Source organism: Etheostoma cragini, chromosome 7 (assembly GCF_013103735.1).
Source record: "Etheostoma cragini isolate CJK2018 chromosome 7, CSU_Ecrag_1.0, whole genome shotgun sequence".
Classification (NCBI taxonomy): domain Eukaryota; kingdom Metazoa; phylum Chordata; class Actinopteri; order Perciformes; family Percidae; genus Etheostoma; species Etheostoma cragini.
Window position 1 is genome coordinate 2,943,648 of NC_048413.1, and position 26,399 is coordinate 2,970,046.

Genomic DNA, 26,399 nt, shown 5'->3' on the forward strand with positions numbered 1-26,399 from the left:
TTTTAATGCCACTGACGTCTGACCCCTCTTTCCTTCAGCTGAATCCTTCTGTTGGCCATTAACAGTTGAAGAAGGCTTGCTCAGCTTTCTGCACCCGTCCGCTGTCGAGAGTGTCATCATGAGTTTGTTAGAATCAGAGACCCTGCTTCAGGTGTCAGGGAGACATTTCTTGATTTACACCCATTATTTTCTTGCATTTTCAAGTGCGATATGAAGGAAGAAAAAATCAACTCTTGCTGCACAGAATATCTTACTGATGGAAGAGGCCCACAGTTCACACTGCATTATATTTGATACAATTATAGTAGGAACTGTAAAATAAAACTTTTCGATTGAAAACAATGTTGATAGTCAAACTTAATAATTGTGTCAGTTAAATTATTAATGGAGAGAAAATAAATCAATGACAGTTGGGTTATTCAGATTATAATTCATGCTTTCGAACGTTTGCAGTTACTTTTCCTGTTTTATATCTCTGGCACATTAAATCATTTAATTAGACAAAATGAATAGACTTTATTTTGGTTTGGCATTTGTCATTAAGTGTCATCACAGGCCTAGTGATTAATTTGCCAAGATAAAATCACACAGAATGGAGCTGTAGAATTATCAATTTTTATTAATTCTCTTTTAGTTGTCAACTATTTAACAATTGCCAATAATTTCTATTATTGATTAATTGGTTTTAGTATTTCTTTTTATGAAAAAAAATTATAAATGATCTGATTCCAGCTTCTTAAATGTGAATAGTTTCTACTTCCTTCACTCATCTGTGACAGTAAACCGAATATCTTTGAGTTGTGGACAAAACATGAAATTCGAGGACGTGATTTTCCAACATTTTATAGACAAAAATATTTGATTAATCAAGAAAATAATCAAGTAATATTGACAAGGAAAATAATCAACAAATTAATCAACAATGAAAATAATCAACAAATTAATCAACAATGAAAATAATCGCTAGTTTCAGACCTAATTAAAAGATAATAATCTTTTTTTATTATTATCAACAAATTTATTAAAAAAGGCCCAAACCAACAATGAGTTTGTCCTGTTAACAAGTACAGTGTTGTCTGGCCATCTACTCTGATATAGTGTATCCCTCTGAACCCCCTTATTGCCCCAAAACAATTAAAAACCCATGAAATACATTAATATGAATGCTTCATATAAATGACTATGTATAAATGTGCATTTAATTCCTTTTGTTGTAATCAAATTTGGCGAATAAAGGGTGAAATGGGTGGTGGCAACCAAGCTATCAATTGCTATATGAGGAGAAGGCGGTGAGATGGGCCGAAGTGTTTGAGACTCAGTGACGACAGATTTCCCTTTACAAAGCTGTGTCAGTCGTCTCATAACTTAACCGGTACAAATGTCTTCCTTTTTTTTTTGTCTTCCAGTGATTGTTGCGGCACCTCAGACAAACCCTTGGAATTTGGGCCCCTGCATGAAGCTCTCCATCTAGGTGAGTAAGTGCCGCAAGGTCCCAGGCAGACACCGTGAAATGGGCACGGCTCTGGATCACAGAGCAGGCCAGTCAGCCTATTCTACCCATAGCTGGACCATTTACCATGACCCATTAGTAGCATCATGCTTTCTGGCTCCACAACTCTGCCATTCATTCATCCTGCTGTGCTGAGGGTGTTTGACCACACTAATGTTCAGGGTACTCTGCTCAGCTCACTAGGTAGCTCCGGTGCTAATAGCCTCGAGCTCTTCAGGCAGGTAATGACTACAGACCAGGCCAGACATGCAAGATTGATAGTTTTGATTAGATGAGGTGTCTTAGGGAATGCAGTGCTTGGGCTTATTGATTAGTTTTGTGTGCAATATCAATCATGACACCGATCACATATTGCAACATTAGTAATGGTGGCGTGATGAAATTCTTATCAATTATCAGGCTTTTGTCTTTAAATTGACATAACAGATGAAACTAGCATACACAATAACAAACGAAGCTGATGAATGATGGTGACTTGTCATTAGGATGATATTAATAAAGGAACCTCCCTGTGACCAATGGTACATCAATTGTTACAGTGCAAAGTGAAATTGTGTGTTAGTGTAATGCTGTGTATTACTGGTTGTTGAGTTGTCTGCACATGCACTATATGTGTTGGGCGGCTCCTAATGTAAACGCCGCTATTCCTGTCATCATCGTGATTAATCACCCAGCTAGGAGCCCTTTGGCCTGGCCGTGCCCATCTCCCCTGGCCGCAAGAGTCACATCACATCAACAATATTGCCCTGCTACGCTTCACTGATGCCAGCTGACACATGAATCTATCTGTTGACGCCGTGGCGTTATGTTGGAAACCTTGCAGGTCAAGTTTCCGAGCAAAGGGTTAATGTGAAAATAGATTAAAACTCATGAAAGTAAAGTGGGATTGTGTTTTACAGCTCGTTCCGAGTATATGAGGTACAGGCTCAGGTGAGCTGTCCACCACAAACTAATTATTAATGTTTAACATAAAGTATACTACTGCTTTTATTTCATTTTATCAATAAAACGTTTACCCTTTTCAAATGAATACAATTTTCATCTTCACATCATTTTGGATCCTTATTAAAACCATGTGTGGGTTTCCATTAAATGTTGATAAAATGCATGAAAGCCTATCATGGTTTAAAGTTAAAAATAGATTTGTGTATTCGCTAATGTTTTAGTTTTTTTTACAGAATGTTATAACAAAACACCTTTTACTTTTATATACTAAACTATCCTTTAGTATTGATACACATCATTATCTAACAAGGCATTCAGTAGTAGGTAGTTTTATTTTTATTTTAGTGAAAACTAAATCAATTCAACGTTCAGTTAGGTACAGGGCAAACTCTCCCAAAGACTATCAATTAAAACAATCACTTAAGACATACAACCTTCAAAGGAATTTAAATATTTAAAACACAATTAGTCTGTTATAGGGCCTTTTGTTATCTTATTTCTTAAATATGATCTATTCAGAGTAGTGTCTTCATTTTTATTTTTTATTAATTGCATAAACTGTAAGACTTAGTGTGTGTGTGTGTGTGTGTGTGTGTGTGTGTGTGTGTGTGTGTGTGTGTGTGTGTGTGTGAGAGAGATGTGGTAAAGAGTATGGTCACAAGAACAGATTGTAGGACCCCAGGAAGAATAACTTTCAGCTTGTGCTGAAGCGAATGGGGATCCAAATAAAACAGACAGTATCGGTGTTTAAAACATTGGAAGTTAGAGCAGATATAAATGAATAAAACTCAAAAAGGCTTGACGACAAAACTTGCTAGAGAAGTCCATTGGGGACTGACTATGATCATTAGATCTGAGAAAGGTCATTTAGTTAGTTTTGATAATAACGTTGATTTTACATTCTTTCAGCTAAGGTGGAGCCCAGAATGGCTTGGGTACAGCGCCTAAGCCTTATAATGGTAGGCTAAACCCTGGAGTTGAAGACTGAAGTGATGACTCACTTCTTTTGGCCTCCTCCGCTGTACAACCTATTCTATTTCCTTCTTAAGTCGCCCCATGTCTGCAAATAGCTGTGTCTGGAATGCAAAGGTTAGAGGTCTCATTAGGCCAGAGCTCTCTGCTATTCAGTGTTGCATGAAGTGGACAACACATGATCTCTGGCACATCTCTTGACCCGACTCTGACTGAAAAATATCGCACTTCTGTTATGGATTTTGTGTGGCACATGCACAGCAGTGCTGAAAATCAATCTGTCACTTGCAGTGGCCAGAGTTGCATAGACAAACAAGGTAGAAAGCTACATAGAGGAGTTATAAGGGTGGCTCTTGAGCTGTTAGTAAAGCCGCGTGATGTTTTTTTGTCATGTTGGTACGTTCAGATAAATGTTGAGGACGGTGGTTTTGAGGGTTGTCTCTGGCAACTACAACACATTTATGTACCTGTCTGGCCTTTGCTACACATCTTTTGTCAAAACAGATACAAGATGAACACTAATGCTTTATTATTACAGCATATTTGAAACAATTTCAGCATTTATACTCAAGACATGTGGTCAGTAGAGATGGGAAATAACGAAGTACTAATACTTGGTTACTGTACTCAAGTAGATTTTTTAGATATTTTTACTTTACTTTACTATTTATTTATTTTTGCGACTTTTTACTTTTACCCCTGACATTTTAACACGAATATCAGCACTTTCTACTCCTTACATTTTACAAATTTGGCTTGTTACTTTGGTTTTGTACTAAAGGTCGTCTATCAGGTGTGGTTGTGAGTGCATGTTGGAGAATAGCGCGGACATGCGCCTCATACAGCGAGCGGGCACGCACGCCACATGGGGAAAAAGTGAGAGGAAAAAAAAGGGACTAGCTGTCCAGGGGATAACCAGCTGAGATTGTGTGCGTCTTTGAGAACTGTAAGTTTTATAACCGTTGTCAGTTCATTTTAGCCTGTTGTTGTATTGGTCTATAGTTCTGGCACATTTAAAAGTTGGCTTGTTTGAGTTCTTCACCTTTTAGCTAGGTTGCACCTGGCTGTTGATTCGATATAATGGCGGTTGTTGAACGTCCTTGCTCATTAAGAGATAATTAGTACCGTTTTTTAATTTACTAGCATATATGATTCCTATGCACTGTGTATGGTAGCCTTTACAGTGTTATTTATTTCTTTTGTTACCAGACAAACAGCAAGAGCAGAGCCCATGTTTTTACTGATTGTAATGAAGCATCAACAGAGAGAGGTTGTCTCTGTTGGTGTTTTAACAGACACACCTGGGCCAAAGTTGGAAACCGGAATCAGCTTTAAGTACAGTCCTAATCTAGTCCTCATTAAATTTCAAATAATTTCACTGGAGTTTTTATTTTTGCATCATCAATACCAAAGTGAATATTATTGGATGGGAATATACACAGACTTCTCACAAAATCACAACTGAATTCATATCTTGCTACTGAGTCAGAATCTTACAACCTGGAGTCCCTGTCTCTGTCACAATAAATAAGCTATATGGTTTAATGCCTATTTGCAGACATCCATTTAAAATGTAGCCAATGGCATATAAAAAGCCTTTTCTCCATGTCCACTGTCAGCGTGCTCTCTAGTAACATCTGTCTGGTCCAGGTAGCTTTGTCATTCGCGAGGCTACTTTTACTTTTATACTTTAAGTAAATTTCAAAGCCTCTACTTTGTTACTTTTACTTGAGTAAAGAAGTTTAACCCTTACACTTGCCAGTGGGCTAAAAAAATTGTTTCTTTAAATTGACACTTGGACAATAAAGCTATTGATTCAGTTCTCCCCCTACTTTTTTATTTCAGTAAGCAATAAATTCCAGATATAGCAAAAGGAATATTTATGGCATGCTTGCGCTCTGTCAGCCCGACGCCAAAACTGCCGTGATATTTTGTACAAGTTTACTATAAGGTGAACACAATGTCTCGCCTGTCGCCCACAATGAAGGCCCCTTTATGTTGAGCTGGCCATTTTAGGTTGACACGTTAAAACAATCATTCAGTATCTTAGGAATTTTAATGTTGTTCTGTGTATGTTAATTGTATTGGATCATGAATCTTGCTGAGACATTTGAACCTAGTTTGTTTTAGGGCACCAGGATCTGGATCTGCTGGCAAAAAAAGAAGGCCGACATCCATCTTCTCGAGCTGTGATTTAAACCATATGTCCTGTAATAAGGCTAAGGAGAGGCTTTTGAGGGCCACTAAGTCGGCCCCCTTGGCGGAGGCTTGTTAATGTCACTGTCACGTTGTTGATCGCTGTGCCTTGAAACCAAGGGCATGAAGGCATAGGGCACAGAGGGGAGATGAGGAAGGGAGGGTCTCTTATATTACGTTGGTCCTGCATCCCCCTCCCCCAAACGACACGCCCCCTAATTGCCCTATGAATTATTAACCTTAATAGAAAGACGACGCTTGGTCGTCCTGTCTCATGCGTCTAGAGGTCTTAGGCAAGTCAGACGTGTACATATTTTATCACATGCAGAGATACTTTTTGTCTCTCATTACACAAATTACACTCTCCGGTTTCTTGGATGACACAGACTTAAAATAAGTCCAGAGGAAATTTATGTGAAGAGTGTGTGGATATAATTACTGCTGGCCTGGCTACTCTTCTTTGTGCAAATCTTTTTTCCTCATAGCATATGTCCAAAACTACAGCAGGATTACAAGAAACTAGGGCTGGGCGATATGGACATATCAAATATCACGATATATTTGACCAACTACCTAGATGTCGATACTGCAACGATATTGTAGTGTTGACTATTGGTGCTTTCACAAAATATTTACACAATGAGATTTTTGATAATTATCAGTGATGTGGAAATAATGATTATGTGGGAAAGGGCAAATAACAGAACAGTTACAACAGTCTGGTAAGTTCCGAAAATGACATCACTTTGCTGTAATGCAGCCTTTAAAACCAGGAAAAGACACCACTAATGTCATATTACAATACCCCAAATCAAATATTATATCAAATGTTATATCACAATGTCGATACAATATTGATATATTGCCCAGCTCTACAAGAAGCCATGCAATATGCCTTTTTTTAGTCTTCACCCTTTTCCAATTCACTTGCCATTTTAAGTGCTGCCCTTAAGCATGGGAAGAAAATATGATTTGATATGATTTGCAGACTCTACACTTATCGCTATAATCTCAGATCACATTCTCTATCTTTAATAATTTAACATGCTTTGAATTAATAATTCATATTGTACTGTCTCAGTAAGTGTAAATGTCACACTCTGTGTGCATCTGAATGACTTACTTGATCAGAGTTTGACGCAGCGCGTTGTGGATAAAGACCTCCGCAATGGGACATTACTGTGTACTGTGCGGTGGAGGTAATTGGATTGTTATTGACCAATATTCTACGTCAACCTTTCCTCTTGTTCCAGGGTACACTGGGTAAATTTAAGCAAGGATCCAGAGGATATCCAAGGATGTCTTTCACCTTTTTGACACTCCTTCTGCCTTTTTTAGCTTAGATCCTGGTACCCACGGTGTTCAGTAAAGCCAGTGTTTGGTTGTCCTAGCTGGAAGCAGGCCAGTTAGGAATGCCATTTTATAAATGGGCCTCCTCTGTGATAAATGTTCTCCTGTCTTAAGATCAGGACCCTGACACCAATGCTGTGAGATAAGGCTAAACATAGAGAACACAGTCCCGTACAGCAGCAGTAAAGAAACTTTCCTACCAGCACTTTTCCAGAGTGGCTATTTACCTCTGCTATTTATCTCTTTTGAGATATTACCTCTCTTATCTCAAAAACTAAATCATGTACAAATAACTCCTGGAGAGTCAAGACATATTTTGTTGTTGTTTATACATTTACAATTTTGGATCAACATGTTTGGTGTTTTTTATTTTGGAAAATCGGATGAAAACAAATACGGTCGTCACACAATTTCAATACTTTAATTATTATGGTCTAATGACTTACATAACCTTTTAGCTTAGGTTCTACTAATTGTGGTGATATTACGCATTTGAAAATAATAAAAAAAATGACATCAAAAGCAAAATCACCAATGTCCGCCAAGGCACTGGCAGACCATTTCTATTGCAGAGTTCAAAGGGTTAAAGCTTTGAAAAAGTAGCCCATCCAGTCTGCTTTAAAAACAAAAAGCGCAGCCAATAATTTACTCAAGAGCCATCCTAATGATGTCTTTACTATTATCGCCTTCATTATTGTTTGATAAGCAACACAAATATGCACGATATATCTGGTTGCTTTTCAATTATCTGTTATTGTCTGAATTGTTGCAGCTGCTGAAATGGAAGCAGCAGAGCTTTGAAAGGACAGATGGATTTGCGCTTGGCTTAGTAAACTGTGTGTGTGTGTGTGTGTGTGTGTATGTGTGTTTTTTCTACCTCTGCTTTGTCGTACTTTACACATTGGCCTCATCTGGGCCATTGTTACATCAGGGGGTTTGAGTAACTTTGTTATTTTGCGCTGACTCGGCTTACTGTAGGTCAGCCGGCTCTGCTAAACCCCATTCTGGAGCCTTCAGCTCCCCAGTGTCCCCCACAGCCACACTAGCCGCCAGGACCGCATAACTTCTGCTGCTGACAACTCACGGAGACATCTTTCTAATTTAAGACGTAATTCCCTTTTCCTGGGAGCTGTATAAAATCTATATTGCAACCATAAACAATCCATGCTTTCCTGTGAGCCTCCCTATCCTCTCTTTTTTTTATATATATGCAGAGATATTATTGGAGCTGTGCAATGGCAAGCAGTTCTCTTTTTGGAAAGGCCAAGCCTCCTTAAAGTGGAATGTCTGTGGTCATCCTGATTGAGCTTTTTTTTTTTGTCCATCCTCCGTTTTTGACTGTGATGTGAATCGTGTGGATTTCTTCCAGGATCCTCAGTAGCTCCTGCATTGCAGGGGCCATTCTTCCTGAGGTCCTTACAACTCACTTGAAAGTGTGTAATTGCAAATAATAAATACACATTACAACCTCAAACAGTGAACATACAATTGTAAGACATAAACTAACCATACACTATCATTTCACTATACAACAAATATAAAATAACAAAATGGAAACACAAGAAAAGGACAAACACATAGACCGCTCCACCAGTGCAGGCATCCTTACAATTGGGCTGAACACACTTTAAAGACGGGTATACCCACGCGGTAACAGAAGTTTCTTTTAAAGATTTTATATGTAGTATCAATTCATAACAAGAGTTATATCAGCACACTTTACAGATAGAGTAGGTCTAGAACACACTATAATTTACTTTTAAAGCCATTTTTTTTTAAAATAATACACACTTTATTCTGGAGCTGTATCTCAGTGGCATCACGTTTTGTTTTTTAGATTAAGGCTACTCGTTTTCCCCGCCGAGGATGCTCAAGTTTGCATTTTTATGAATACTTTTGTATATAATGGTTGGGTCCTCATCATTCCACCACTAAGTCATTGTCCCAGTGTTGAAACATGTCTGTCTTTTTTCCATTTTTGTTTTTTTATTTTTCTCCCAGTGAGAATCCATTTAGAGCAATGGGTACTGATTCATGACAAATATGTGAAATAATCATCATTATTATTTTTTTCTGGTTATTTGTCATTTGCCTGACAGAATGTCAAAAGCACTGAATTTCAATTTTGGATTGTTCTGCAGTGAGGCTAATTATGCATGTCTCCAGCTACCGTAACGATTTGTGCTTATGAGCCTGCTCATTGTGGCAGTTCCATGTGTCTGCTGCTGCACAGGCTCCAGGCATTATTCCACTTCAGCCTGACACCAGTGTCTCCTCCAATTCCATCTCATTGCATTAGTCATTAAGCTCGGCACTGACACCACCCATCATATCGTTGCCTTAATCACATCTGAGCTCCACTGTGTACATATGACCATATCATTAACACAGACTTCATCCCTCCTCTACCCCTCCATCCATCCTTGCCCTTCCATCCTTCTCTCCATTTTATTTATTTATTTATTTTAACTCTACTCACAGATTTGACCCTGTGTTTCATCCATCACACGGAGTTGTCCAGTAGCGGTACAGGGACAAATGACATTTGCTTCACAATGATTCATTCAGTGATCACTTCCACTACCTCGTATGCAAAATTATTCCTCCTCAGGGCAGGTTTTTGGGGCGGTGCGGGTAACTAACAGTGATGGAGTGCTATGTGGGTACCCAACCTTGTGTAGAGTGGAAAAAATAGATTAAAAAAAAAATCTCACCATACTTCTGCCATTAGCCATCCGCCACAGCAAGGAGATATGGTATTGGTGGGATTTTTCTATCTCCTGTCTCCAGGGGTAATGATGAGGGAAGTGTGGCCAGCCACACTGATTGTAAAAGTGTGTGTGTGTGTGTGTGTGTCTAGGTCTAGGTAATAGTCTGTCTGAACTTTGCTGAGGTGGTGATTACAGACACCCTGTCACCTGTCTAATGGACAACTCCCAGTCGGTGAGGCCTGGGCTGTGGTCGAAAAGGCAATAAATGACCCAAGTCCTTTTCCTAACCACTTTTCCTTAACCCCGATGGTACACGTCATGAGGTCAAGTAAAGATGTGAAGGAGAATTCAAAAGAAATTGGGTAAACACAACCACGGTGGGAGGAGAATCTGACCGCCCTGACGCTCGACTGTTATGCGACGGCAGATGTTGTTGACGTGGCTCTGCCAGCGCATATGGATACTTCGCCCTGTGCGTTCTCACAATGTTGTTTCATGCAGGCTTAATGAACGTGGTTAACCCGGTGGCAAACAAAATGTCACCATTTGTCCCCCTATTTATTTTGCATTGATAATGTCGTTTCACGTGAGGCCCTCAATGCATGTTGTTTAGTTATTATAAAACATGGGCTGTAGGCTCCTTCCTACAAATCTTTACCCACATGAATCCCGATTAGGATGATTGTATGAAAATAATTTTTAAATGAATGCAGGTTAAGCAGAATGCTTTAAGCTTACGGATCTAAGCTACATATTCAATGTTATAATGGGTAGATGGTAGCGGGTAGTCGAAAGAAATACATTTTTAATGACAACAGTATTCTCTAGACTATAAATACTAGGCTGTAGCCAACTGCGCAGCTCCATTGATTATTTCATAAGCTAAAAGTTGAGTCGAGTGTGTCCTCTGTCAACTTTATACCGATCTTAGTGTTGCTGTTGATATGTCCCACGATATCAGCTACAGTGGCATTACTGCATGCTTGTAACATTTTCATTTACTAAGAAACAGTCTCACTCATCATTATAGTAAATCTTGGAAGAAAACACTGATACATCACTATAATGCATCATATAAAAGCAACAATACCATGGAACCTTTTAGAGAGAAAAGCTAAATGATGCCTGTGTTATTTTGTTTATTTTTTTACAATGTAGAACTACATCAGGCCATCCATCTTTTATTTTTATTGTGCTCCAGGTTGCTTGCTCTGACTAAATGTTTGCAATAAGTGAATTGACTAATCTAATTCAGAAGCGCCATGGTGCACTGAAATTTGCAGTTTTATTTGCTAATGCATGCTCCCTCCGCACATAATAGCATCCACCTCTCTCAATATGTTATATTGAGAAAATATGTCTAACTATTTTCAGCCCTGAGTGGAAATCTGCAGACAGGGTAGTTTCTGGACATGGATGCATAAAACGGCTTTCATCTGCTGGATGACTGCATAGATACATAGTAACCTCATAAAAGTGACAGTGTGAGTTTTATTTGGTCGTCACCTCATAATGTATTCATAGTAGAGTTTCACATTGCTGCCCATATTTCCTTGTTAACATATGTCGGCTATATTATAGTTTGATGCCAAAAAAAAAGAAGAGCTACTCTCTCGTCTCCTTTCTGATGAATGTATGCAGCTCGCTCTGATATCCCTTGTATGATGTCATCTTCATTTTAGGGCACATTATGATGCGCCACAGTGGTCACGTCATGATTGAGTTTTTTTTTGTTTTTTGTTGAAGGAACAGGGTTGTTTGATGGATTAAAAACACAGATGCCATGGCATTTTATCACTCCGGTGCAACAAAGGTCATTGCATGAACCCGTTCACTTCACTCCTATCTCTCTCTCATTGTAATGTGTTGTGGAAGATTTTGAGATAAACGGGAAAGTTAGGGGCTATTCTGTGAACTGTCTTTGATTATTCTTTTACCATTGCGGTGACAATAACACAATCACATCTCCTGGATAGGCGAGCTGAGCTGTTCTTCAACCTGCATTTACTGTAGATTTAACACACCGGATCTTTCTAGTACACAGTATACGGATTGGGTTGCCTCAACAGGCCGGACTACTGGGATGTCTAAAGTCTGTTTTTACTAGAGCTGCAAAGATTATTCAATGAATTGATTAGCTGTCAACTAATTAATTATTTATTTTGATTATGTTAATCGTTTTGAGTAATTTTTTTAAGAAAAGAAAGTCAAAAATCTCTCACTCCAGCTTCATCATGGGAATATTTTCTAGTTTCTTCTCTCGTCTGTGACAGTAAACTAAATATCTTTTGAGTTTTGGACCAAACAAGACATTTGATGACAGGATAAAACACTGATCAACATTTTTCAGCATCTTATAGACCGAACAACTCATTGATTTAATCAAAACAGTAATCAAAAGATTAATTGACAATGACAATAATTGTTAGTTACAGCCCTAGTGTTTGCTTTGTGGTTAAATACTAGCCCATGTGCTGCAGGGGCCCACATTATCTATGACAACAGGGATTTTGGGACATCCTCTGGCTATGGTGGATTAACCCTATCTTTAATATGCCCCCATTTTAAGGCCTGACTGATGGTTGTCACAGTCCAGGTCCTCAGGAGACCCTGCAGTCTGCTGCAAGCAGAGGTTTATTTGGAATTAGCACAGCTGGAGTTGATGGTGAATGACAGCTGCCGAGTCCCAACAGGGACCCACCTTAGCAGGATAAAGGTATTTCTGCTCGCTCTTTCTTCAGTGCATGGTATACCCTGTAATGAGCTTTGCCTGGCCACTCATGTCCTCTGAGAGAAGGGAGATCTGCTGTTGGCTGTTCACACCACACTGACAAGATATTACTGCAGAATCAAACATAATTACAGGAACATGTCAGCATCAGCTGTGCTGGAGCACCATGGCTGTGACTGGGGCTGCAGCTATCAACTATTTTCCTTGGCGATTACTCTGTTAGCCATTACAAGTGTCGAAAAGTACAAAAGTGGAGTTTGAAACATAAGACTGGATGGCATTTCATTACCATTCTCTCTTTTCTCCATTGTCACTTAATAACTCCAGGCAATGGTCCTTTTCAAATGACTTAAGTAGATTAGGGCTGTCCCGGATACCATTTTTTTTTGTGCTTCAAAGCTTCAGTACTAATCAATATTGAATATTCAAGGTTTCTGATTTGCCAGTGACCTCACCAGATAACTCAACATGTCTCCGTTCTCGGCAGAGATGAAGAGACAGGATAGTGCTGTATATGTTATAGCCAACGGCTATCAGAGATTAGCTGCCTAATCCTGACAAAACATAGCGGTGAATTTCCGCCCGCATGCACATTTTTTTTACAAATTATTTTATATAATTGCTTTTTTCATCAGTTGATGACTCTGTATTTGCATTATTAAATGAATAAGAAAAAAAAGCACAAAGTATTCAAATCCCAAAATTGGAAATTTAATACCTATCTAAACGACAAATATCCGAAAACTTGAATATGTGGATCCAGCGTAGGTGTGACAATGCAACGTGGCAGTTAATCTTTTACTTGACCCTTACATAAATTATGTTCAAGATGTGGGCAGAAAATAATAAAAACAACCCTTTTATAGATAATCCAATTTTATATTTGCCTGTAAATTGACCAAACCCAGTGTTTGGTTTTTCACACTGTTAACCATGTAAACCTAAAGCTGCCCGCTCCCAACAAGAGGCAGTAGTCTGCAGCACTGGCCGAGCCTTTTTTTTTTTTTCAATTTCTCCCCATTATTACTCACAATTTGCTCTGCTAATACTTTTCAAAGTTTGACTTTAATTTTGAACCTTTTTGCCAATGGTTTATTCAAGGTAGAAGTGTGAGATTGAGATGGGGGATAAATATGGTACTTTCACAGCAGCCATTTGTTTCACGTTTAGGTGAGTTTGCAGAATTATTCCCTTCAGCTTTTAAAATGATATCATCATTCTAAGTATCATCAAAAAAAGGTGCTTTGTTTGCAATCTTCAGCTGGAATTATGAACTCTTTTGGGATTGTGGTTCCTTCATTCCCATATTCAAACTATAATACTGGTGTGGATGTGCCTGTGGAGTAGGGCTGGGCGATGGGGAGAAAATCAGATATCACGATATGCTTGACCAAATAACTCGATTGATATTGCAGCGATATTCTGGGGTTGACAAATGCTGCTTTAACAAAATATCTTCACACTTAGGTTTTAGATAAATAATCAACAGTAATGTAGAAATAATGTCTAAGTGGGGAAAAGGCAAACAAATAAAGCAGCTAGAAGAGTCTGGTAAGTTCAGAAAATGACATCACTTTACTGTGATGCAGCTTATAACCAGGAAAAGATACCACTTATGTCCTATTACAATATCCAAAATCTAAGACGATATCTAGTCTCATATTAGAATATCAATATAATATCAATATATTGCCCAGCTCTACTGCAGAGCAGAGTTCAGTCATTAGAAACTTTATTGTCCCGAGGGAAATTTGTCTTGGGCAAAGAATAGCACTGGAAACCGCATCACACACACACATACACCATACATTTACAAACATTAGGTACATAACAGCATGCTAATGGGCGAGCAAAGTAGGGCTGGGCAATAAATTGATATTGTATTGATATCGAGATATGAGACTAGATATGGTCTTAGATTTTGGAAATCTTAATATTGTGATATGACATTAGTCTTTTCCTGGTTTTAAATGTTGCATTACAGTAAAGTGATATCATTTTCTGAACTTACCAGACTGTTCTAGCTGCTCTATTATTTGCCTTTTCCCCACTTAGACATTATGTCCACATTACTGATGATTAGTTATCTAAAACCTAAGTGTGAAGACATTTTGTTCAAGCACCAATTGTCAACCCTACATTATCACCGCAATACCGATATCGAGGTATTTGGTTAAGAATATCATATCTGATTTACTCCCTATCGCCCAGTCCTAGAGCAAAGAATAAGACCCTATTGCTCAGGCCCTGAAACATTAAAGTATTGCACTACCCAAGTAAAGTATTGCCTTATGTAAGTCAAAAGCTGAGATTTCTGACTAGCGTTAAAAAAATTCTTGAGCTATTCCCAACCTGGAGACTCCTGGGCTCAACGCTAACTTTTTTCCGAAGTTGAGACATTTCGGAGCGCATGAAGAATTTTAGGGCCACAATAAAAGTATATAAAATACTCCTTTTTTTAAATTAAAGGAATACTTGGAGAGATTTACAAGTAAAGTGATTTCATTTATTTGAATAGATTTAAAAAAAAATCTATTTAAATAGAATAGATTTCTCCTTAAAACCATTTTTTTTTTTAAATAATTATGTAATTATTTATACTTTAAACTGCAGAGTTCCAGATATATTTATTGTCATTGTACAACAAGTGTATTGCTGAATCCAAACAGACCTTTGGAGAATTCACTTCAATCAGCCATAGAGCGACTTACATTAGGTAACTGCTACTACTGTTGGTGTACAGTGATACTTGGAGCTAATTTACTACAATGGAGTTAGGGATACAAAACATTATGATGTTTTCTATTTGAAAATACGTTTTCTATTCTTCAAAGTCAATGATGTTAAACATACGGTACTGGTGTTCAGTTTGGCCGCGAGGTACAGTTGGGCACAGAGGCAAAGTGCAGCGCAGGTATACGTCATCGCTGCTTCTGGCCTTTGTAGCGCCTTTAACTGATCAACGTAAACAAGGTAAAAGTTCCAATAATACAAACTACAAACACGGCGCTCGGCGGCAGTTCCGAGCAGTGCACGACGCTAAGGGTAGCGCTTCATCTGTCTCCACCACTCTCCTCCCCAAAGGAGAGGGTCATGCAGGTCTTGAATAGGTGGCTTTAAATGCATGGGAGACGGCTCTCTCTGGATAGCATTATCGTTAAAGTGGTTTACGCTAAATGTGCTCTAGTAACAAAGATGGAAAGACAACATATGAATCATTAATCAATATCACATAGACTACACCACTGCTTCTGGTCTTCTGCAAAGGTTTTTTAAAATTATATTTGAGGATGCAGTTTTGAAGCCTCCGTTTTCTTTTTTTTCTGCTTTCCCCCCCCCAAAAAAGGAAAAGTAATCTCCCAAGTCAATACTGTCGGTCCCATTTGACAAACATTGTTCATTGTTCATAACCCAGAAAACAAAAGTAATTTCATCTGCTTCTGATGAAACCTCCTCTCGCCAGTAATAGCACTGCAGGCTTACTCCACAGATACAATTATCCAACTGGCCTTCTGGCTTAAAGCCAAACAACAGGGGGAGAATGGCACCAGGTATTAGGAACCTGAAGCCAAACAGCTTCTTCTGCAGTGTTATTCTATAGGAAAAGACTGCTTTGTAAGAAACTGAATAGTAAGTGGAGTATTGCATCCTTTCTTGTACCCAGGTGGTCTTTGTTAATATGACTGAGATGAGCTGTATTAATGAATGATTTTAATATAAGTTGTCTGTAGGAACAGTTTGTATATTTACCAAACCTGGGTTTGGGTATAGCCACTCCAATCTATTTTGTATTCTACAAGGTAAAATGCCAGAGAGACTGTCTGAATGCTAATGACTGCATCTTTTGGAATCTGTTTTAATCACGACTCGAATACAGGATCTAAAGAGGTAGCGAGACGATGCTACATTCATACATTATAATATCCAGACATAACAGAGCTGGTTCACATCAAAGTACCAAAACAACCCAAAGCAGTCCTGAACTAACAAGGCATCTGTCCAGTAAATGCAAGTTCTAAAGTAAATGACCTCAATGCAAGTGGCAGGTCTGTCCTATTAAAAGGTCTCTCGTCCCAGTCTTTGTCTCTGTGTAAACAGATCTTTAAAAGGCGATGGGGTTGCCTGGCCTGTGCTGCTTTATCTGCAGAGTTACGATTGTCTGGAGAAGATGACCCCAAGCTATTGATTTGTGATCTCACACACACACACACTCCGTTTGGTTTACTTTCACTCTTCCGTTGGCCTTCTAAAAGGTTATTTCTGGTGAGCTCATGAGGGTTGCAGGGACATGAAATCAGACTTTGAGAACTTGGGCATCAATATCCACATGAAGGAAATGTCTCTTAACAGGTACACCACAAAGTCGGAGAAAAAATAAAAATTGACATGAAAAGCCATCTGGACAATTACCTCGGCACAGCTTTTCCTTCACTACCTCGCTATTTCTTGTCACTTACCAGAGGCCTGACTGTGTCAAGTCAATGTCAAATTTTAATTTTAATAGAATCTTAAATTATTCAGCATGCAGTTTAGCCCATTTGAACTATTCCCAGGCTCTCCCCCCCAGGGTCTGCCCTAACTCCAAGGTGTGTTCAATGGAAGGGATACAGGATTAAATTTGAGGGCTGATAAAAAAAAAAACACTGTTTATTAAAACATTTTGTAAAAGCTATAGTGCGTAGTTCCTGTCTCCCCCCCTCCCCATGAGGAATACTAAGTACACTGCCCGATACAAACCATCCGTGATCACCCACACGCCCCCACCCCTCCCCCTTGCAGTTGCTAGCAACCAAGGAGGACTAAAAAACACAATGGAGGTAATTATCTTCACTCGAGTTTCTGTGCCAGAAAGTTACCGGACGCCACAATCTTCTGAACATAATTATACTGAGAAATCCAGAGAGAGGTGTGTGACAGTTTTCATTAGCTTTGTAGCAACTCATTTGGCAACGGCTTGAATGTAACGGACGTTAATTAATATCAAAAGTCGGGCACCAAAGCTTTAAATTGTTACTGTAAATTGTTTGATTGTTAATTGATTACCTAAAACTACAGCTGAGCAAAAGTATATACATTATACATTTTGAAGCTTATTTTTTTGTCCATTTTAGCCCTTTATTTCTATAGGACAGCTTAGACATGAAAGGAGAGAGAGGAGGATTAACATGCAGCAAAGGGCCGCGGGTTTGAGTCCGATGCGGCGTCGAGGAGCAAACCTCACTATATGGGCGCCAGGTGAGCTAACCAGGCGCCCCAATATCAGAATATTTTTGACCAAATACATCTAGTGATATTTCCGCAATATTGTAAGCTTGATGCTTTAACAACATTTTTAACACACTGATTTTTGATGAACAATCATCAGTGATGTGGATATAATGTATAAGTGGGCAAAGGCAAATAATAGAATTACTGCTAGAACAGTCTGGTAATCAATATATGGCCCAGCCCTACTTGAAACCCTAGAATAGAATAATAGTTACAGCAGTTTTAGAAGATTATTTCAAAAGATGAGACCAATACTTTCACAGACATCCAGCTCTGCTTCTATGGGTCCTCTGGTCTCAGTGCTGGTGGCAGGGGCAAGGTGCTGCTTTCAGAAGCTGGGACCTGCGTTGACAGGAGAAATTACTGCAAGGATGGGGATGGTGATTGTGTCCCGAGCAAGGTTATAATCAGTGTTTGGCAAGGTACTCAGGAAGTTTAATATTTTACTCTTTACTCATTCAAATTATTACTATTACTTTACTTATTACTCAGTATGAAAAGTAATAAGTTATGTTACTTGTTATAATACAATATTCTTTATCTCCCCCCTCCACTTACATAGACCTATTAAGTTTTTTTTTGTCGAGTTTCACAGGCTTACATTATGAAAAGGACGCGGCGACGTAGAATCCCGTCCCCATAGTAACTCGCTCTGCCTGTGTGCACAAAGCGAGAGAGGAGAGAGGAGAGGGGCTCTGCTCTGCTCACAGCGACATGTTGGATGTTGTCTATGGTCCCACTTTAATCAAAGCCTTTATATAAAGACAATACTTCCCGCTGTTGAAAGTATTTTTGTAGCTGACGTGCCCTGCCCTGGCTGGCCTGTGCGCTAAATTACGACAAGCGGACACGTCAAGCTCATTATATAAGAAAACCGACCTGGGTTAATAAAACAAATCACATTCGGGTATAGCAGTGTTAATTGGATTTTTGAAATTGTAAATTGTACACTAAGTAATGCGTTACTGCCCAACACTGTTTATAATAGTTTTCGAATGTTCAATTAATTTTTATTTATTTATTTTTGACATTTCCATTTCCAAAATGTCTCGTCTCCTCGTCCTTCCACTTCCATCTGTTTTTGATGACGCCCGCCATGTGTGCAAACAAAGCGGAAATACTGGGGAAAAATTAACAAAAACTTTGTGTTTGTTTTGTGTCGGGTTGCAACCTTAAAATGACGTAAAATGTAATCGCAATTCATTATTTATTCAGCAAATGACGTTTTTGCATAAGCCGTATATAGGTCAAGAAAAAATCAGATGAGGCCGAACGTAATTATTTTGAGTCAATATTCATGAAATTCCATCTAATTTTACTATTTCCATAAGGAACTTGTTATTCGGTATCCATTCATTTTGATAAAAACATAGATACATAGATGGAAACATAGCTAGTGTTTGTGTATGCTTCATGGTGAAGGTTGGCACATTTAGTTTTTGTTGCTGTTTGTGGACCCTGGGCGGTCTACAGAGGCCGCACTTATTTCACAGTGTGTTCTAGCCTAAAACACGCGTGACATTGTTTAGAGCAGCTTTAAAGCCAAAAAAGAAAAGAAAACTGAAAAGAGTTCTGTTCATTTTTATCTTGTATTTGTTTTTTAACCTGCTAACATAGTTTCAATTTACTAAAAAGGATAATGAAGTTACTCACACTTTTTAAACTGTAAAATGTTAGACAAATGTTAAGGTAATTTTAGGAGATTTAGAGACTTTCCAAATTATGTTGACATTATTTTTAATGAAATGTCAACCATTCCTCAATTCACCTATGCTTCGCCCTTCCTCTTCTATCTCACTAAAATGTTTTGAGCTTGTAGCTACTATTCTGTTAGCTTCCTTTGAGCTTGCTAATGTACCTGAAACTTTCTTTGAGAGTGGCGGGTTGACAGCGCTACAGGGCAGATAGCACCTTGGCACACACCACTGTGACGGTCTCCAGTAAGATGACAAGGGCTTAAATCCCTTTATCACAGTGACCTTTTGAAGGCACGCCATAATCATTGCAGCGTTACTTCCAGGCCCCGTAGCTGGGTCTGTGCTGCTGCTACCCTGAGGTGCCCATGTCATTTAGCGTGTAAAATATAACCACGCAACTTAAACTTCATCTGAAAGCTGGTATGGGTCAGAGCCACTAATGGACTGCAAAGCTTTTTCGTTGTTGTTGAATGTAATTTAAATGTTTCACATATGGAGGTTGTGGTATTTTAGATGCAAGGAGAATACCAATGACGAGGGGGGTGCTTTTGTTCAGATGAAAGAGGATGACATTTTATTGGTGAGGGACAGTGGCTGACTTGTGTGGACTGTGAATGGGCTTAAGGCATCATTTCAGAATATGATTTATTATCGCAGAGAAAAAGAGCTGAAACTTTCATCAAATCACCAAGAAATAATTCATCATTTTGTATTAGTCTCAAGTATTTGGTTTGCTATTCAGCCTCAGGCCATCCAAATAAACACAGAGGAGGAAGTCTGAGACATTGGACCCCTAATGGCTGCGACAGAGAGACGGACTCTGAAATGTTCCAGATGGTTTTATGATTAGACATAATGGCCTTCTTGAAATGGCAACTGAGGTTGTAGCCAGCAACTATTAAACTGTCTATTTGCAGCCATTTGAGAACAATGTACTGCCCCAGAGAATACTTAACATCTATCTTGTAATTAGAAAGGCCTGCACACCATATGTAAAATCAAGTCTTGAAATCCTGAATACAAGAAAATGAGAGTGAATGGTAGTGGTAGGTGGCAGTTGCTGTTATTCTTACGTCCATCTGTCCACATCACACAATCCCATCGATTGGCCCGTCCTCGAACAATAACACACAGACAACCACCTACTCACACTAACGCTATAGGCGTCTGCCGGTTTGAGACACCACAGTAGAAGTTTTGGCCATGATTACCAGACGTTCCATTGTTTGTCTTGAATCAAGCAACAGCTCAATTCCACGGGGCCCGACCATCACACCAGTGATCAGCTTTTAAGTGATGTTCCATTGAGACGCAAACAAATAATGACAAGTCCTTTGTAAATCATCAAACCCACGCTTTGACTTATGGGATCTTTCAGCCAGCTGGTCTGAAAATGCCTCGGCATATGTGTCTGACGCGCTGCATCCCGTTTTTTTTTTCTTTCTTTTTTTCTTGACCTTGAAAGCATTTTCCTACTGTTCCATATGCATGCTTTTATGGAACCACGTGTCACTCTTAATGCCGTCGGTGCGCTTTCGTGTCAATTTGACGCTTTAAAATATGTGACAAGCTTTGTGAACAATAAAGCCCCCACGCTTCAATCACACACACACACACACACACACACACAGAAAGGCAGACCTGCACACACAAGCAGAATTTTACATACAGTACACGCCCATGCGTACAGTCTTGCAATCATGTGCAGACACACAGGATATGTAAAAATTGAGAGGGGTGGGGTGTCAAACAAAAATTGTCCTGTTTAGCTGGATAAGACACCTCAAGCAAAAGCCTGTATGCAGCGTTTCTTCCCTGGAGAACAGTCATTAAATGGACTATATACCCAACAGCGGATGGGCCAAATATTAGTTTTCTCCATCTCCCTCAGTACATAACTAGAGGGGTTCCCATTACCCCTCCTTCTCCTCCTCCCTGTCTCCCTCCCTTACCCCCGAAATTACTCCGGCGGTCATTACCTCTGCAGGATTGATGTTTTCTTTTCATAAAGCACCACGCTGATATCCCATGGATTCAGAATTAATTAAAATATGAAGGACATTAATATTCCCAGCATTCACATTTTGCTTTTATTGCAGAGGTGCTAGTAGAGCCCGTGACTGGCCCAGTCTGTCAATCACCCTCCAGGTACGCCGCTGCCTCTCTGCCCCGGTCAGGCTGGAGGTGAGCGCCGCTGACAGACTTCAAGCAGCTCCCTCAAGAGCATTAAAGGGCAGGTTATGACATAGGCAGCTCACGTCTCTGCATTTAGGACTTCCTTGTTTCAAGGTAAACTGTGTTCAGAGGACAGATGATTTCGGTTGATACGAATTTAGTTTGAAATGTCCCTGATCTCTCCGTTTTTGATTGTAGACCAGCAATCATCATCAGCTGTCCTCTAGCATAAGCTCCACACTGTCCCAGAGGTGTTACAATGGGTAGAAATGGTATACTCCGGGTTGCAGAATGTCACTTTTACTTTTACAGTACATTATTTCCCGACAGCATATGGAGAAGCTCTGGTAGTGAGTAGAGGTTCAATCAACTTTTATTGATATCTTCTGGTAATTTGTGGTGCAGCAAGGCAGGAGAAATGTACTGTAAGCCAATCAGACACAGCACAATAAAAAACAACTAAAGGAAATCCACATTTAAGTTGAGCACTGGAATAACCAAATGGAATACATAAATCACATCATTTAAAGTAATTAAGGTCCCATAATCCATAATTAGGGTGCTAGTTATTCCATCATAAAGTGCTAATGCAATCATGATAACACAGACCTCTATAAAAACCAACCTAATAAAATCTGAGCAGCGAGTACCATCACAAAGAAAACTACAACCAACTCATACAAATCGATATCAGTACAATCAATAATAAGACCAAAACGGACCCTAATGGGGTCTGTCCCCAGTTCTTTATAGTCTCCCGGTGTTCTCCATGGCATGCTCCTTAGAATGTACAAATTCATTTCCAACAATAAAATAAAGTAAGTCAATAACAACCGCACAAAAGGAACAAAAAACATTTTCAGATCTCCACAACAATTTTTGACTTTTCTGCATTAAGTTATGGAGCAACTGTGTTTTAAGTATGTAAAGACAATTATTATTAATTTATATTGGGGGAAGCACACTGGCCAGTTTGGATTAGACCTATGCTATCAGGTTGCACAGAATATTATGATGAATTAGAGAATAGTCATGTGTCTTCTTGCAATTTAAATTTTTCCTAACTTTTCCCTTTTCATATAAAACAGAATGTTGTTTACTTAAAAGACGTCTCTGTTTGGTTTTAGCTAGCAGACTGGACAAAGGAGCATCCAGAATGAACTATATGTGCACACATAGCCTAGTCTGATTGCCTGGTGTTTCTTTCTCTGTCATTGTAGCATAGGTTGTCTAGCGCTGTGGCTCTAGGTGGGTTTGTCTGACAGTCTTTAAACATGACAGATAAGAGAGAATAATTAATTTATCAGAGCAGGCCATGCTTTAATCCCTGGTGTCCTGGTGATAAGGGAAGGTTTCTTCTCCCCTGATCCCTGTGCCGATAGGGGCTTTTTCCTCGGCGCTTTCCCGTTAATAAGCCTGTCAAAGAGGCACACAACTCTGGGCTCTGTCCTGTACAGGTTATCTCGCCGCCACACGTTCCCATCTCCTCCCTGACAGCCGACAGCAACGGGGTCGCTGGGCCTTTGAAACCCTGGGAGAGCAGGGCCTGTGGGCGTCTCTGCGAGGCGGCCCTGTCATTTAAACCATCTAATTCAAACATCAGGTGGGTCTGAACCCACAGGAGACGCTGGTAGTAAAGAGAACAAAGTCCTGACAGACCAATGGACAGACCACACTCTCGCCAAAAGCTAAATTTGAATAATTCTCTTTTAAGGCAAATAAAAGTGCAGGTACTGTATGTTTAGTGCAGCTCCTTTCCCTTTATGTAGATCCTATCTCGCTCTCGCTCTAAACCCTCAGTGAAATTGACTGGTTGCTTGAGAGATGAAATGTGTGTGGACATTTTTCGCCCAGCTATAGTACGAAGTGTACTGCACGTCTGGATGGTAGAATGATGAGATCTGTGTTGAAGCTGTGTCTGGCAAGAAATGTGCTCATCGTGTGGCATAAGCCTGTAGCCTTGGAAAGATGGAATTCTTAGTATATGTGCAGTAAGCACCTTCAATTTGAATTACTCAAAGAAAATATTTCAGTATAAACGAACATTTACATTTTTTTCTGAAAGTCTTGCCAGTCAACATAAATTGAACAATATTACTTTCTCAAGGCTTAGCCATTCGGATGAGGAGAGACAAACATTTGAAGCTAAATCTTGAGGACATACTGTGAATTTACACCGCATTACAGATGCAACAACAATATTGGCTCATTTAGTTTTTAATTTGGGGGCTGAGTGGCCCGCTGAGTGAGTGGGGAGGACAGTGTGTATCTCAGGGCAGCAGCAGGATGCCTGCTAAGCAGCAGTGTGCGTGGTGGCCTTCGCTGCACTGTGCTCCTTCATCATTTCCCTAAAGCCTCACCTATTTGCAGGCTGACTGCATACATTATCATATTTTATGTGGGTCATGAAAAGCACGAAAAAGTTGAACTGCTCAAAGAAGGTCTGTGTGTGTGTGTGTGTGTGTGTGTGTGTGTGTGTGTGTGTGTGTGTGTGTGTACGTGTACGTGTGTGTGTGACGCTCCAGGGAAAAAATCATAAGTTTTGGTCAATATTGAAGTCACAATTTTTAACCCGACCACCAGACTGGAAAGGTGTTGCATTTGTTGAACTTAAAACAGTGTATATTTAATATGCGTTCCCCCAGCCTGCCTATGGCCCCCCGTGGCTAGAAATTGTGATAGGTGTCAACTGAACCCTGGGTATCCTGCTCTGCCTTTGAGAAAATGAAAGCTCAGATGGGTCGATCTGGATTCTTGCCCCTTATGAGGTCATAAGGGGAAAGATTACCTCCCAGTTCTCTGCTTTGCCCGCCCAGAGAATTTGGCCCACCCATGAGAGAGACATTGTGGCTTTCAAACGAGCAAAGTGGCAGTTGGTCAAGGCCACACCCCCAGCCTACACCTTGCCCCCCCTCATCCTCATGAGCTACAGACTCAGAAATGGCACATACTAAGGAAAGCTCATTGTGGTACTGGCTCTAGTGGCTGTAATTCTGCACTAAGGCTGGATTTAGGGAAAGAGACTTTAGATAAGGTTCTAGTGGACCACTAAGGTCTATGTCAAAGTGACTTCAGATACAGTATTAGGGGACCACTAAGGCCTATATAAAAGAGACTTCAGACACAGTATTAGAGGACCACTAAGGTCTATTCAAAAGAGACTTCAGATACAGTATTAGGGGACCACTAAGATCTATATCTAAGAGATTTCAGATACAGTATTAGGGGACCACTAAGGTCTATGTAAAAGAGACTTCAGATACAGTATTAGGGGACCACTAAGGTCTATATCAAAACAGCATCAGTTCATTGGACCTTGAAAATAAATGTAAAAAAATACATTCAACTGTTTAATTGGTATTAAATAATAAACACAAAAAGATCAACTGTTATAGTGCACTTTTACATTGTTATGAAAATGGGTCGGAAACAAAATACATTTGTCATAAATTTGTCACACAAGACAAAATAGTTATTTAATAGTTAACTTAAAAACGTAATGTTGCAAAATAATCGTTTTTCTTGAATACATTGTAGCCGACATCCCTAATTGCGATCAAAATTAAATTATTTGGACAGCCCTAGTTGTATGTAGAGTACCATATGCATAATATTTACAAGTACAGTTAGAACTTGAGCATTTGGTATGGAATAAGGACGGTGTTACTACCTCAGACATCTTCACTTGTGCTACTTCTCTGACCATATAACGTATATGACATATGATTTTTTTTAATCTGCTCTTTGATTTACTTTTATTATTGATCTTGGGTGCTTTTCTTTTTATCTTTCAACCGGCAGACCAGTTTACGCGCAACAATCAAGTCAAGGTTAGTTCTGAATGATTTACCTTGTGTCCTCGCTCTGCCAGTCTCTCTATTTGTCTGTCTTCTGGCTACCTGGAGCACTTCAGCTTTTTCGATCTGTCCGGCTCAGAAAAAGAAAAAAACATTTAGCCAATGCCACTCCTTATCTCTCTCGTTCTTCTAATCTCTTATGAGCTGCAAGAGTGGAGGCAGAGGAGGCTGTCATTGTCCAGGGATGTGAACCTGCAACCTTTTCAATTTCACCCCGCGCTTCAAAGCCCTTCCGCCTGGACGATCTCACGTCCTGGACAAAGGTGCCATTTGCTTTTCATTTCCTCCACGATAAGAGAGGAGAGGAAAAGTATTGTATATTGTAATGCTCCCTCACCTTTCTGACATCAGCAAAATTGAGGTGCAGGCAGAAGATCAATACAAATTAAAAGTAAATACAAAAAAAAGGCAGTGAAGAAGAGGAGATACATTACCACGTATAGAAAATCCATCCAGCCACAATGCTTTGTTTGTTCAAGCAGACTGATCTCATGATGGCGTATGTCTCACATGCAAATTCGTTTGCCATTATTGGTGTGTTATCAAGACGCACCCTCGCTTTTTAGCGTGTTTATCAACACTGTTTGGCCTCCATTGACTGACATTACCTTGCGATTGCCAAAGTGAGTAGTAACCCCCCACCTGGGTAGGGGGGTTGGTCGGGGTGGTGGATGGGTAAAACACAGGACTTTCACCAAGGAGACCGGGGATTGGGTCCCGCACGTCACGTACAGATGCGTGCAGAGAAAACGCCACTCGGCTTAAGAATGTCGGCGTGTATTTTTACCCGAAGTCATGATGTCATGTTGCTTCGAGAAAGGTAGAGGACAAAATAGGAAAGTTAGAAAGCTGGGCGCTTACATTGACACCTTTTCAGAAGGACACGTTAAGTGTCATTTAGTGGCGGTGTTGTTTGAGCGCCACATCGGCCACCGTACAGCAGCTGGTGTCACCAGTAGGCTGTGTGTCATTCCTCATCTGGACTGG

General features: G+C 39.7%; 1 long non-coding RNA gene across 1 annotated transcript; it reads left to right on the forward strand.

Annotated features, from left to right (window-relative positions):
- Positions 1-2,969: 2,969 nt before the first annotated feature.
- LOC117947870 lies at positions 2,970-13,859 on the forward strand. The gene is made up of 3 exons (XR_004657343.1): positions 2,970-2,980; positions 5,922-5,927; positions 13,760-13,859. It is a non-coding gene; the product is annotated as an uncharacterized LOC117947870 (long non-coding RNA).
- Positions 13,860-26,399: the final 12,540 nt, after the last annotated feature.